Source organism: Pteropus alecto, unplaced genomic scaffold, assembly GCF_000325575.1.
Source record: "Pteropus alecto unplaced genomic scaffold, ASM32557v1 scaffold121, whole genome shotgun sequence".
NCBI classification, from domain to species: Eukaryota; Metazoa; Chordata; class Mammalia; order Chiroptera; family Pteropodidae; genus Pteropus; species Pteropus alecto.
The window spans coordinates 12,487,104-12,496,154 of NW_006434369.1; the positions used below are offsets into that span (position 1 = coordinate 12,487,104).

A 9,051-nucleotide genomic window follows, 5' to 3' on the forward strand; every position below is an offset into this window, starting at 1 on the left:
TTCCAATATATAGGGCATTAGGTACAGTTCTATAGAGGATATTGTATTAAGAGTGAAGTCAAATTAGCTCTAGACCGAAGAGTCCTAACAAAACTTAAAAGTAAGCTCAGAAATAACAAAACTCTTTTAAAGTCATTTAATTCCATCCCAGAACAAATCCTAGTAATAGTTAATAGAATATTTTTTAAAATCAACATCAAAGACCATAAAATTCATATTATCCAATACCCAAACAAAAATGATAAGTAAAGCATGCTTTCTGGTTCTGAGATAAGATGGAATAGATACTTCTCCCCAGTCCTCTAGCTGAGTACAGCTAAAACAAACAAACAAACAAACAAAACCTGGACATTATTTATAATACAACATAAGAAGATTCTGAAATGTGAAGAGAAGGCAGACCAAAGGAACAACACAGCAATAAATCTAGGTTTTCTTTTTTGCTTAATATATCCAGACTGTGTAATGGAGAAGCCAGAAAACCAGAAATGCCAATAGATCCAAACAATAACAAGAACAAAGTTCCAAGAAAAGCCTTCTCTTTTTCTCTAGCCAAATAATCAGAAAAATGGCAGCCTAGCAAAAATACTTTATACAACAATCACTTTATTCTAGCCAATCACTACAGAATAAAATTTCAGCTCCATACCCTATCTCAGCAATGGCTGTGTGGAAAGTCTAATGTTCCATTTCAATTAACTACACTGAGGCTGAGTTGTTGTTAGAGTTTCTTATTGGGTGGCCAATAATTTCATCACTGTCCAGCAGTAGTATTCCCTTTACTGTTAGAGTAGGCCATGTGGGGAGTGGAGTTATTTGGGCAAAAACATTTATATTTATTTTCTTCTTTTAAATATTATGAGCAGAAAGTCTGAGATAGAAATATCGATGGAAATGAGCCATTTCAATATGAATCTAATATTTTAATATCAATTTGATCTAGGTCAATGATTCCTACATTTTCAGAGTCAGAATATTCTACTGATATTCCTTATCCTTTAAGAGTTTTATAATGTTTTTAAAAATATATTCTATTAAAATTAATTTGTTATATATTTTTAAATTGTCATGCATGTAAAGAAGTTGAACAATATAATCCTTGAAAAGAATAAAATAAAATCAATAGAACAAGATACAGAAATAACACAGAACAGCATGAATTTAAAACAACTATCAAAAATATGCACTCTCTGTGTGAGAAAGTAGAGGGATCTACAACATGATGAAAAGAAAAATAAAGGATATTAAAAAAAAAACTTAAATGGAACTTCTAGAGATGAGAAATATGATACCTAAAATGAAAAACATTCTGGGTGGGATTAATGATAGATTAGACACTAGAGAAGAAAACTATGGAACTTGCATACATAGTACTAGAAACTACCCAAAGTAAAATATAGATAAAATATAATAAATAAGATTAGTAGAGCATCAATAATCTATGGAACAATATCTAGTAATGTTGCGTATTTGAAAATGGAATCCCAGAAAAGACAGGGAAGCAGATAGCATTTTTGGAGAAATAACAAATGAAAAATATCCAAATATAATTAAAACAAAAAGTAAACATATTCAAGTTCAGTGAAGCCTAAGCAGAAGAAATGTAAAAAATTCTATGTCAAGCTACATAATAATCAAATTTCTTAAAACCAGTAATACAGAAAGAATCTTAGAAGCAGAGAAAAAAAGATACATTACATACAGAGGAGCTATTGAAAGAATAAAACAGACTTACCAGAAACTATGAAAGTCAGAATAAAATGGAGAGAACTCTTTAAAGCATTAGTCCCAACCTTTTGAGTATCAGGAACCAGGGCTCCTATGAGAATCTACTAATGCCTGATGATCTGAGGTGGAGCTGAGGCCATGATACTAGTGCTGGGGAGCAGCTGCAAATACAGATGAAGCTTTGCTTGCTCACCCGCCGCTCAATCTCCTGCTGTGTGGCTGGGTTTCTAACAGGCCACTGACCTGTCCTATTTATATGTCTATAAGGAAGTCATTTTAAATATAAAGATACAAATAAATTAAAAATAAAAGAATGTAAAAAGATGGTATGCCATGAAACACTAACCAAAAGAAAGCTGGAGTGGCTATAACAATAATAACAAAGATTCTGAACAAGCATTACTTCTAGGGATAATTAGAGTTATTTTTTTTTTAATGGTAAGGAGGTCAATTCATCAAGAACAAAACAAGCCTAAGTGTTTATGCACCTAACAACAAAACTCCATAATGCATGAAACAAAACTGATACATAGATCTGAGAGAAATAAAAAGATCCTCAATTATAGTTGGAGATTTCAACACTCTTTTCTTTATAATTGATTAATAGTAACAAAGAAAATCAACAAAGATACGAAAAAGTTAATTGACACTGTTAATAAACTTGACATAAGTGACATTTACAGGATATTCTACACCAAAACTGTTGAATATACATTCTTTCCAAGAGTACATAGAAAATTCATCAAGATAGACTATATTTTAGGTCATAAAGCAGGTCATAGAGTAAAATGATTAAAATCATAAAAAATGTTCTCTTGTCATAATAGAATAAAAATATAAACCAATATGTCTGGAAATATTTGGAAAGTAAACCACATAGTTCTAAATAACTCCTGGCCCAAAGAAATCACATGGGAAAATTTTAAGATATTTTGTACTGAACTAAAATAGAAAACAGAGTATTCCAGAATTTGTCTGAAACAAAAAAATACTTGCAGGGAAGTTTAAAGCATTAAATACTTATAAAAAGAGAAATGTCTCAAATCAATAATTTAAGCTTCCACTTTAAGAAACTAGAAAAAGAAAACCAAAAATAACAAATTAAACCAAAAGCAAACAGACAATAAATAGTAAATATGAAAGTAGAAATCAAGAGAGGCATAACTATGGATCCTACAGACACTAAAAAATAATTAAATATTACGAATGAATCTGTGCTAAAATTTTCACAACTCAGATGCAGTACACACAAAATTCTATATGCAGTTAAACTATCTTTCAAAAACACAAACTACTAAAGCTTCCTCAAAAATAACATGATTATTTTAAAGATATTGGCTTAGTAGAAAAGTTTTCCTCAAAAAATTCCAGGATCAACTGACTTCACTAGTGAATTCTATCAAATACTTGAGGAAGAAACAATACCAATTCTACATCATGAAAATCATTTTATGAGATAATTAATTTGATATTAAAACCACAAGATAACTGTGCAGTAAGGAGTTTGGCCTTGCCCAAAAGAGAGGTCTGGCCTTTGTCCACAGCTCCTAAGAGATACCTCTAATCCATTGGAATTTCCAAGGTGATAGAAGTGGCTCTGTTATTCATAGTAGGACCCTCAGTATACACCTAATATTTTATGCTAATGAAGTGACTCCTGTTGGGCCCTCTAATAAAATGTTATTAGTCAGAGAGTGGGGCTTATTGATAGAGTTCACGCATATGGGCAGTGAGTCAATAATTATGCCTATGTAATGAAGCCCCAAGCAGTAGCTCAGGTAAGATTCTCTGATTGTCAGTAATTCATGTGAATTGTCAGCCATTGATACTGGGAAGGTTATATATCCTGAGAGCAATGCAAACTTCTTGTTTAGAATCCTCCCAGGTTTTGCCATAGACATCTTTTCCACTAGCTGATTTAATGTATCCTTTCCTTATAATAAATTGTAACTGCGAGTATACAGCTGTGAGTAAGTTCTGTGAGTTCCAGAAATGATCAAAATTGCAGGTTATTTTGAGAACTCCTTGAACTTGCAGTTGGTTTCAGAAGCCCTGGAAAGACTTAGCAGTGGGAAGGACTGTGCCCTAGAAAATTGGTTTGTCAACTCCAAGTAACAACTTAGAAGTACAGATAGATATCCCTGAAAAAATATATATGCAAAAACTTTTAACAAAATTTTAGCAAATAGTTTTAAATGTATACGATCAATTGATTTTCAATAGAGGCAGGCATCAAGGCTACTCAGTGTAGAAAGAAAAGATTTTTTCAACAAGAGGTCCCGGAATGATTAGAAGCTATATGAACAAAAAACAAACAAACAAACAAACAAATTATTACATCCCAAAAGTGAACTCAAATTATATCACATAATCTAACATAAAAACTAAACTATAAAACGTCTAGAAGAAAATCTCGGTGAACTTAGGTTAAACAAATATGTCCCAGAATGAGACAGAAAACATAAACCACAAAAACTGACATATTGAACACTACCAAAATTTAAAATTATCTGCTCTTCTCAAGATAACAACAAGAAATGAAAAGTTAAGCCACAAACTGGGAGAAAATATTTATAAACCATAAATCTAAAAGAGGGCTTATATCCAGAATATATATTTTAAAAGTTACAATTCAACAACAGGAAGATGAACAACCCATTTTTAAAACATAGGCAAAAAAATCTGAACCGACACATCACCAAAATAAATCTATGGATAGTAAATAAGTACATAAAAATGTTATTAATCATCAGAGAAATGCAAATAAAAATAATTTAATATTACTACATATACATTAGAATGAATAAAATACATAGTATAGCAATATCAAACATTGCTGAGGACATTGAGCTATCTGGAACTCTCATTCCTACCACTGTAGATAGAAAATGGTACAAATACTTTGGAAAACAGTGTAACTTTTTTTTATACATTTAAACACACATACTAGTTATTAATGTACTGCCTAATTTCAAATTCATCCTTCAGAAGCTGCTCAGCAATAAAGGACTGCATTCTATAAGCTTTGTCAGTAGAGGGTACTAGAGAGACACTGCAGGAACAAGGAGCTTCTCTTCTTGGCTCTGGTGCTGTTGTTTGTTTGTTTGTTCATGCTGCATAGTCTATCTGCAGTCCTTGTGTGTGGAGTATCCAATGGTGTATACCTCCACAGTATGCAAGATAGGAAAGCCCTTTGCAGTAGCCTGGGCCAAATTACTACCTTGTGATGGCCCTCCTATGGATACTATGTTATGAAGACCTTATTTGCATAACAGCAACCTTATGCCTCTGTGCACCTGCCCCACTTAATCAGCTCACTTGCACCCCAAAGCATTGTTTCTTGCTTGCCTGGCAATTGTGGGACCAGCTCTGGCCACAGCAACCCAGTGACCTTCTCTACCATCCAGTATACTGCAACAGCACTTCCTCCAATGAAGTCTAACTCCAATTGGGGGGAAGGTACCCTTCTTCCATCTTTATCATTCTATGGGTATTCTCCCTTAGTCCTAGAGTATCCTTTAGAGTTCCCTCTACATCTATATAGTTAATCTCCTACATAATCTCCTACATAGCTTAATAATTCTTTATTTTATACTTCCACAGCTTAAATTATTGTGTGATTTCTTCTCCTGATTGGTCTCTGACTGTTACACCATATAATTAGTTAACCCACTTCCAGGTATCTGGTACATGCAAGATCTGTAATTTTTATTTGGTAGCCTTTAAATATTTTCTTTTTAGTTTTAGTTTTCAACAATTTGACTGGCTGTGGTTTCCTTTGTGTTTGTGATCTCCTTGAGTCTGTATATTTGTCTTTCATCAAATTTGGACATTTTCGGCCATAATATCTTCCAACATTCTTTCTGCCATATCTTCGTTTATTCTCTGCTTCCTAGACACCAACTACATATATTTTAGACATTTTGATATTATCTCTGTAATAAAAGTCTGTCTTCGTTTTTTAATGTTTAACTGTGGACAGCTTTTAAGTCTACTCTCTTCCCCTCTGTCCTACATATGGAGAAGCTGAAAAAAAAAAAAAAAAAGCCTCCTTAGGTACCAGCCGGAGATTCCAACCACTACCCTTCCTTACTTTCTTTAGCTAGCCCTTTTCAGATCAACTTGAGAGGCCTGCCCAGATCTCCCAAACAGCCTTGTTATGTGAGTAATAAACATATTCATACCCTCTTGATGTGTGTGTATAGTGCCATTAGTCTTGACATCTGAACCAGATTTTGAATGAGATGGTCCATCTATGTGTCAAGATGGCTAAAATACTTCCACAAAGACTTGTTCATTTTTCTGGCTTATTTTTTCTCTCTTGAGTTGTAGATGAAATAATTTATAGTAATCATTTCTAAGTAAACTTATTCATGTTTTAACTCATATATATTCTTAAGATCCTTAAAGGATTATGTTTAATGTAAATATTTCTTCTATGTTAGAATTTCCATTTAGTTCTTTTTCATAGTTTATATTTCTATCCCAAGATTTGCCATCTTTTCACTTATTGTGAGCATGTTGTCTTTTACTGTACACACAAAATTCTATATGCAGTTAAACTATCTTTCAAAAATGAGGGATAAAGACCTTATAAGTACACGAATATTGACTTATTATGTTACTCATCCGAAACTAATATAATGTATGTGTCAATTACACTTCGATTAAAAAAATACAATAAAACTCAAAGACATCCAGGAAAAAAAATCTTATCAAGTAAAAAAGTAGATTTTATGAACTATATAGATGTCTAATCAAAGTACTGTATACTTGAAACTAATTTAAATAAATTTATAAAAGAAAAAAGGTAGAGAGTTTATCACCAGAAGACTTTCAATAAGGGAAAATTTAATGAAGTATTTATGAACAGAAGAAAAATGACCCCCAAAAATAATCTACTCTTTAAGAATTATTGGTAACAAAATCTATTAGGAAATATGTGAGAAAATCTTTTAAATTTGATAAAATGAAGAAATAATAATAATGTGTAATTTAGCCAGAACTAAAATACTTGTCAACAATTGAATTTAATTTCAGAGGGACTTATCAAGATTAATGCATTCTAAGATGCTTATATGACTCAAAAATAGAGAATTAATAATTTACCTTAGGCTTTGTTAAGAATGCATGTTAAGTCTACGGCCAAGCCACCCTGAACATGCCCAATCTCATCTGATCTCGGAAGCTAAGCAGGGTTGGGCCTGGTCAGTACTAGGAAGACCAGGTGCTGTAGGCATAAATAATAATAAATAATAAAATTAAAAAAAAAAATAAAGAAAAGGAACTTAGGTTATGGATTAAAAAATAGACACAGAACAAGTACTTTCCAAACAGATTGAGGAGGAAAAAAATTTAATGAAAATAAACAAAAGAAATTAATCAAAAGAAGGCAAAGAAGTGGAGATACAACAATGGAAATGACAAAACATAATGTAAAACAAAGGTTGGCTTAACCAAATTCAAATATATTAATAGTAGAAAAATGTAAATGGATGACACCCTTCAGGTCACAGAAAAAGATGGCCAGATAAGATTAAAATTCAAAATATTAAATGCTACTTTAAAAAAACACATCTAAAACACAACGCAGAAAACCAGAGAGTCTAATAATGGAAAAAAGATATGTCAAACAAATACTAGTTAAAAGAAAGCTGTCATAAACATATATTCACCAAGAAAAATAGACTAAAAGTCTAGCATACTACAGAGATAAAAGTCAAACAAATTACCAGAGATAACAGTTTCAGTTCACTAGGAAGATATATCAAGTACAAATACTAATAATATAGCCTCCATATATGTAAAGTTAAAATTGTCAACTCCAAATCATAGTGAGAGATTTTAAGGTAACTGTCTATAAAATCAGTAAAGGTATAGAAGATGTGATTGCACAATTAACAACTTTAAGCTAATGGCTTTATATAACTGCACTTTAAATCTGGAGGACACATTCTTTACAGAGCATATATGGAATGTCTATCTATGCAATGGAACCCTGTGAGCCATGTGTTAGGTCACAAAGCTAGCCTATACAAACTTTAAAGAATTTGTATCATGCATAGCAAAGTCTTGATGACAATAAAATTATCTCAATATTTGGTATTAAAAAGTAACTAAGGAAACAACACTTGTTTGGAAATTAAAATCCTCTTCTAAATAGCTTACATGTCAAAGGATAATTTACAGTGAAATTGGAAAATACTTAAGATTTAAAAATAAAAAAATACTACAAATTAAAACAATGAGATGTAGTTATTAAAGTATTAATTAGTTGTAAATTCATAGCATTAAATACTACAATAAGGAAAAAAACACACACAGAATAAGCCCAAGGAATATAGAAAACATGTGGTTAATAATATAGAAAACAAATATACTATGGAGAAGATGAACTGCCAAAAGTTTGTTCTTTGAAAAAAACTTATAAACCATGGAAAAGAGTAATCATGCTAAAAGAATTTTTAAAACTATATTAAGAATAAAAAAGAGAACATAACTTCAGAAATTGCATAGATAGAACAGATAATCAAACTATATTATGAACAATTTTATGACAGTAAATGTTAGAACCAGATGAAATGGGTAAACTCCTTAAAATCACAGCTTACCAAAAGTAACACAAGAAAAAAATATATTAATAGTCCTGTTACCATTAAGGAAATTTATAATTAAAATTCTTCCAACAAATAAAACACCAGACCCTAATGGCTTTACATGGACTTCTACCAAATAGTCAAGAAAAATGCAAATCTAATATTACACAAACTCTCTCAGAAAATAAAAAAGGGAATTACCCCCTATTCAGTTTATGAGGTTACCATAACCTTAGTAATGATCTCTCTCTCTCTCTCTCTCACACACACACACACACACACACACATACACACACACACACACACACAAATACAAGAAAAAAAATAGTTACTGGATGATTGAAAATCAGTGTAAAAGGCAAAAGCATTAATCTCTAAAAAGATATTACAAGAAAGTATAAGAAAGTATCTTTTACGACCTATGGTAGGAAGTGTTTCTTAAGCAAAACACAAAAAAGAACAATCTACAAAGAAAAAATATTGATAAATTCAGCTACGTTAAAATTGAAGATGTCTAATGATTAAAAGTTACCGTACAAAGAAAACATAAGCTCCAAGCTAGGAAAAGATGTTTGTAACACATGTAAGTGAAAAAGAGCTTATATTGGGAATATATAAATAACTCCTATGAATCAAGGAGAAAAAGACAAACAACCCAATATAAAAAGATTTAGACAGGTACTTCACAGAAGAGAAAAACAAATATATACATGCATATACATATTTT

At 31.4% G+C, this 9,051-nt stretch overlaps 1 pseudogene; it reads left to right on the forward strand.

Moving 5' to 3' along the window:
• Positions 1 to 6,865: 6,865 nt before the first annotated feature.
• LOC112477695 lies at positions 6,866 to 6,967 on the forward strand (annotated as a pseudogene).
• The last annotated feature ends 2,084 nt before the right edge of the window (positions 6,968 to 9,051 follow it).